The sequence below is a fragment of the Dufourea novaeangliae genome, unplaced genomic scaffold, assembly GCF_001272555.1.
Source record: "Dufourea novaeangliae isolate 0120121106 unplaced genomic scaffold, ASM127255v1 scaffold124, whole genome shotgun sequence".
Taxonomy (NCBI): domain Eukaryota; kingdom Metazoa; phylum Arthropoda; class Insecta; order Hymenoptera; family Halictidae; genus Dufourea; species Dufourea novaeangliae.
In genome coordinates this window covers 260,437-266,436 of record NW_015374010.1, presented here as the reverse complement: position 1 = coordinate 266,436, position 6,000 = coordinate 260,437, and the positions used below count along the sequence as shown (strand labels likewise).

General features: G+C 42.7%; 1 long non-coding RNA gene across 1 annotated transcript in view; it reads left to right on the top strand.

Annotated features, from left to right (window-relative positions):
* LOC107188478 overlaps positions 1-6,000 on the top strand; it is an 85,653-nt gene that overhangs the window by 58,214 nt on the left and 21,439 nt on the right. The gene's annotated exons all lie outside the window — the stretch shown is intronic.

The window sequence follows — 6,000 nt, the reverse complement described above, 5'->3', positions numbered from 1 at the left end:
TCTTTCCCTCTTCTTATCCCTCTGCCACACTCTCTGTTCGCCTTTGGCCTTAATCTACCTCTCTCTCTCTTTCTCTGAAAATTCTTCGATGCCTACGGAGGGGGCCAAGCTTTTATGGGATCATTAAAATCGTGAAATATGGAGTGTCAGTCGGTGTATCGGCGCTTATTACAAGTGGTCTAATCGGCGTACAGGCGTTAATTAAGAGCGACGCGTCGCATCGAAGAAAAGGGCACAGTTCTTCCGAGAAAATTCTTTCTGCAAATGAATCGGTTCACGATACGACCCCCTCGTGCCCCGTTTGAAATGCGATATTACGCAAACGCCTTCTTATAATAGTTTCATTGCGTTAAACAATAACCCAAATGGATACCATATTTTCACCACGTTTCATTAAAATCCTCATTTCATAGTATATAAAAATAAAATGCGTTTCTGTTCCATTTTTAGTTCGTAACATCGCGTTATAGAATCATAGACAGTAATCAATCAACAACATACGTCGCATCGAAAAGAAGGGGCCAGTTTTTCCGCGGAAATTCTCTCTGCACGTGAATCTGTTCACGATATGCCTCCTTCATGCCTCGTTTGAAATGCAATATTACGCAAACACGCGGCTGAACGTGGGCGTCGTCTCCCGTTTATCGTTTAATTGTTCCGGAATCGTTCGAATCGGCCGCCTCCGCCTCTCACGGTGATATAAATTGAAAATTCATTCGATACACACTGCGAGCTGCTGACACGGGCCGGAAAACGAGGGGGACCCTCCCGTGCTAATCACCGGTACAACGTAGTTTAGATAAAACCGGTTATTTTCGCTTAGATACAACTAGGCTTGCTTGCGTTTAACTGGGGGTAATATATGGCCGTCGGTGTGAAAATGTTCCAACACGGTCTACGGTGACGTCTGATGTTTCACCGTGTAAAGGCGAACGTTGACTTGATTTATACTTTTTTTTTTTATCACTGACTAAATGGATACAATATTTGCATCACGTTTCATTAAAATCCTCATTTCACCGTATATTCCATAAATAAATGCATAAAATCCGTCATCCATCGATACAAATAAAATGCGTTTCTCTTCCATTTTTAGTTCGCAATATCGCGTTATAGAATCATACACAGTAACCAATCGAGAACGCTCGTAAAGCCATTATAATCATCGTTTAGCTCGGTCGCAATAAAATGAAACGAAACAACGAGCGAATCCAGATCGAAGACGAGCGAACCACCCACAGAGATAGGGTCCCATCGGGACGTTTTTTCACCATTCCGAGACAATCACGAGAAAAAGCAAAATCGTCCGAAAACCGAGGGACAAATCGAAGTTCGACGATCCCAGAATTGGATAATTCGAGGGTCGTTTTTCCCCTCCCTTTTTTTGCTTCACCAACGTGGACCCGTTCACGGGATCAATTTTTTCGTCTCGGGCAGGCGTCGACCGTGTATACACTACTTACGAATCGGGGGGACAGGCACGGTGACGTACATATACGTCGCACAATGCCGCGCGAGTCGTACGTCTTTCGAGGGGTAGAGTCAGGTGAGGTGGTGGGAGGGGGCGCGCCATCCCTTTCCACGGTTTTTTCGACGCGCTTCTGTCGGGCTGAAGGTGGCGGTGGCGGGATGGGGAAACAACGATTTTTATTTCACATCGCGCGAAACCAGTTTGTAAATAATGTAAATCCATAGAAAACGACCATCTGGAATCCCCACCGGGAGCCCCCGCGCGAGTCTTTAAAAGTGGCATGGCTGGGTGGGGGAATCCACGAATCATGGCGGAGGAGGTAAGGAAAGAAGAAGAAGACGAAGACGAAGAACTCGCGATTGCTGGCTCGCTACTGTGGGAATTCTGAGTGTATGGAACGCTGAATCATTTCTGGAAAAGGATTCGCTGAGCCCTGAAAAATTCTCCTCTCCTTTGGTTCGTTAAAATTTCCATCGGAATCCGTATTTTGGAACAAACATTGCTTCGGGAATGTTTTGGTGGTCCTGGTGTTAAGGAAAAGATGTTGGTAATAGATATTTCGAAGTTACATTGTATCGTTAGCCGATTCGAAAAAGATCGTGGATCGATGATTGGTACTCCTGACACCGGATCAGATTGCAAATTTGTAAAAGATACAGAGAGAAATACACATAACCAACATATAATAAAATCTGCTTAGAAGAAATTATAATTAATAAATGTAATTGGTGTAAAAGTAGGGCACCCCCTAACTATACTATTTATGCCTAACTTGAATTCTTTGCTCGTTAATGCTTTCATTATACCAGACGTAAAATGGAAATTGCGGTGAATTCGATTAAAATTTTGTATATCATTATAATTAACTTTTCGGTCAACGTATAAGTGTGTACTTAAACCCTGACAATTAACGATTCTTAAATAGTTCGATTTTACAAATACCAACGGAATTTACGCATCCCCGAAGACTGCGTTTCGAAAAAGACCAAACACTTTCTTGCCGTTAATACTCAGCCGTCGCAAAATTACCATCGAGGCCCGATCCGTCCATTAAACGTCCGATTCGCTGTCCGACAATCTTAACCGGGGGTTCGTTCGCGCGTTTCCACTCTCGGGCCTCTCCAGCAAGAAATTATAAATTCATTAAGCGAACGTAAATCAGAGTGCAACAGATGCTCGTAAAAATGGGTTCGAACGGGAGCAAATCTGTCCCGGATCCGTGGCCGGGAGGAAAAAGCATCGGCAACGAAATACATAAATAAGCTTGACCCCCTTTTACCAGGGGTATTTGCATATGCTAATACAAGCGAGCGTTCAAGGAGCGGACTGAAAGCTCGAAAACCGAGGAGGTTCGACTGCTTTCCATGGATACGTGTTCTTTTTACGTGCGAGCACTTGTTGTCGTTAACATTGTCACGTTGACAACTGAATACCCTTTTTCCCTTTATTTCCTCGAGGACTTGTTTCAACGATTTGAAATACAACGATCAGAGAACGGGACTATGCAACTAATTCCTTCGGTATTAGGTACTGGACGGTATTCCGGTTATTTTATCCTGAGATACGGAACAATAACACATATTTGATTCAAGAGTTTAACTTCTGACAAGTGTTTAAGGTATCGAAGTTTGTGAGGAAATAATGGGAATGCATTAAAGTCTCTCGCAACCACCTTCACAATCGCAATAATCATAGGAACAGAAGGTTATCCACTTCCCCAGGTGTACAAAAATTCTGTAAACCGATAATCAGGTTTACACAATCCCAAAACTATACATCGATCATAAATGTGAAAAGATCCGTAACTATTAACATACACAAGCTCATAGAACCTCGACCAGAGGATCGTATCAATTCACCTGAACCGCAGGACTCGATCGTCAGTTAACAGAGCAGCTCGGTTCTTTCAGGATCATAGAAAAGTGGGGAGAATGATCGTGAGGTGTCGCGGGGTCTAGAAAACACTCGAAGGATGTTCCGTAGCCGTGGTGGCAAAAAGACCGGTTTCTTGTCGGCGCACGACACTCTGCCATTGTAACCGTCCTCGTTCTCTTCATCCTCCACGGAGCGGTATCACGACCGTTCCCTTCGACTGGAGACTCTGCCTCTCTCTGTTTGCTCTGCTTTCCGTTAACGGAGGTTAGTGTTTCGAGGAGAGGCGAAGCCGAGATGGGTTCAGTGAGGGGTTGGGAGGGGAGGGGGCGAAGAGAATCGACTGGAGGAGGACAGAAGGGGGTTAGGAGAAGGGAAGAAGAAGAGAACGGAGTGGCTCTCGACACGATCGCGAGATTATACCTACACCCACGCCAGGAGATAATAGATAGTAATTGCAGGGTTGTCCGGTCCGGCTCGGAATCGGCTCGACAGATCGATCGCCGCGAACAGAAAAGAGGGAGATAATGATGCGCCCAGGAAGAAATCGTTCTCACATTATTTTCTCGCGGCGCGAGAGCACCGCTGCCATTATTGTTATTATACATATGCATGTGTACGTGGCCCGAGAAGAACGGTTCGATCTACGTGTGTCACGACCTCTTTCTCTCTCGCTCATAACGATGCCCGATCGAATATCGAAACGGAATTCGCGCGCGCGAGCGAGCAAACGGAGATGCCTCCAGGTTGGACACCGCGAGTCGACGCTGGTTCCCCTGGTGCCATTTGTGTGATTGCACCTCGACGTGTAAGTATCGTCTCGTGGCCTTTCGTCGCTGGTCGAACACGCTTCCTGGGTTTTCGAGGGAACCGTGCCTCGCGATCAGGAAATCGAAATTTTGTTTCGGCTAGATGGATTAGTATGCTGATTAAGGTAATTGAGATACACGTAACATAAAAAAATGGCCATTCATGACTATTACAGTGGGTGATTAAATTATTCTGAAAATTTTTGATTAAGAATAGAATTGAAAATTCATTTATAATTAGACAGCTGGTATTTATGAAAATTTACAATTTTTGACACTAACATACAGGTATTATAGCCCTACAAAATAATAAAGACATGTATTATGTTTGTGTTTATATTAATGTCGTGTAAACATTATATCTCAGAAATAATACATTTACAGATCTAACGTTATACTTTGAGGAATAATAGATACTCTTCAAGTGTGATTCTCTTTTTTAAGAACACCTTATACTTGCAAAAAGAGAAACAAGGTTACAGAAGCGTTGTAACTCGCGCAGACTATTGGAATTGCATATTATCGATCGAAAGGAACAATATTCGTAATGAAGTTTCGTAAATGGTACGGCACAAGTGGAACGATATATCCATTCGCAGAAATTCATTTCCTGTCGGACGGTCGAACACCACGATTATTTCGTATAGCGGTTCGTAAACACGCGATTCCACGTCGACGCGATGGCAAATTATTATTTATCGGGCCGGAGTCTAAGGCGCAAAGCCTAATCGACTAACGGAACGAATGCGCCACGTCCAATAAATTTCGGTTTCGCCCGGCGATCTCGTTCACGGGCGATTGTAAATCGCCCACGCTCTCCCCGTTCTCCGATCGATCGATCTACACGATTAAAGATACCGCGGCCAGACACGGCCAAAGGGCATTTCTCGTATTATCACACGCATTCTGTTTAGTCTTTACTTCCTCCCTTATTAACCCTGATTAACATTAATATAATTCATACGGTTAAGTAAAATTGACACGGTTTTTCATTATGAATTAACGGTTATTCAGAATTAAAATATTCAATAACAAACTGTTATTTCAAAAGGACAGGAAGAAGGGGAATTTTGTTCAACAAGGCTTTGTTTTCGAGAAAAACCACTTGGAAGTTTCATGGAGTAGGTATGCGTGTGGTGACAATAAGTAGAAACGGAATGTGATGATCAGACGCGACCGCCAAGTCCTATTCAATTGTATGAATTGTTTCAGAAATAAAGCATAATAGGCAAAATTTAATTAATTTATGAGTCAAGAGTTTGGACATCCAACAATAGAGTTCGAAACTTAATTTTTAAATTTGGATTTTTTAATTTTTAAATTTTACTTTCATTAGTAAAAAATGAATTTTTTATTTCAAGATCACATCTTTTAAATTATCGTGTTTACATTTACTGTCACAGTTTTAATTATTGTGGACACTATCGCAATCAAATACAATCGTTTCTCTTTTTGTTATTAACTGTAAAAGTATTTGTACGTCGACTTGAACATTCGTTACTTTCATGTATTCTTTTCCTACATAATCACATTTACGAGATACTAAAATGCTCTTGTCTATAAATTGAATATCTCTTCCTGCAATTTAACAGCTCCAGTCACCGGTGACCACCGAAGCAGTCTCATCACAATCGTCTGAATTAACAATATACGTTCCTCAAGACCCAAAGTTACGTCGATAAAGACCCTCCATCCACGTCCCATCGATTCACTTCGACAGTAAACCATTCCCCATTCGTCGCGACGTCATCAAACCTCCCTCTCCCAAAGAATGTAGTTACGCGCCAGCCGATTCCCTCCCCAATCAAAAGCACAGTCTGCAGTCACAAAAGTATAATACCAACAAAG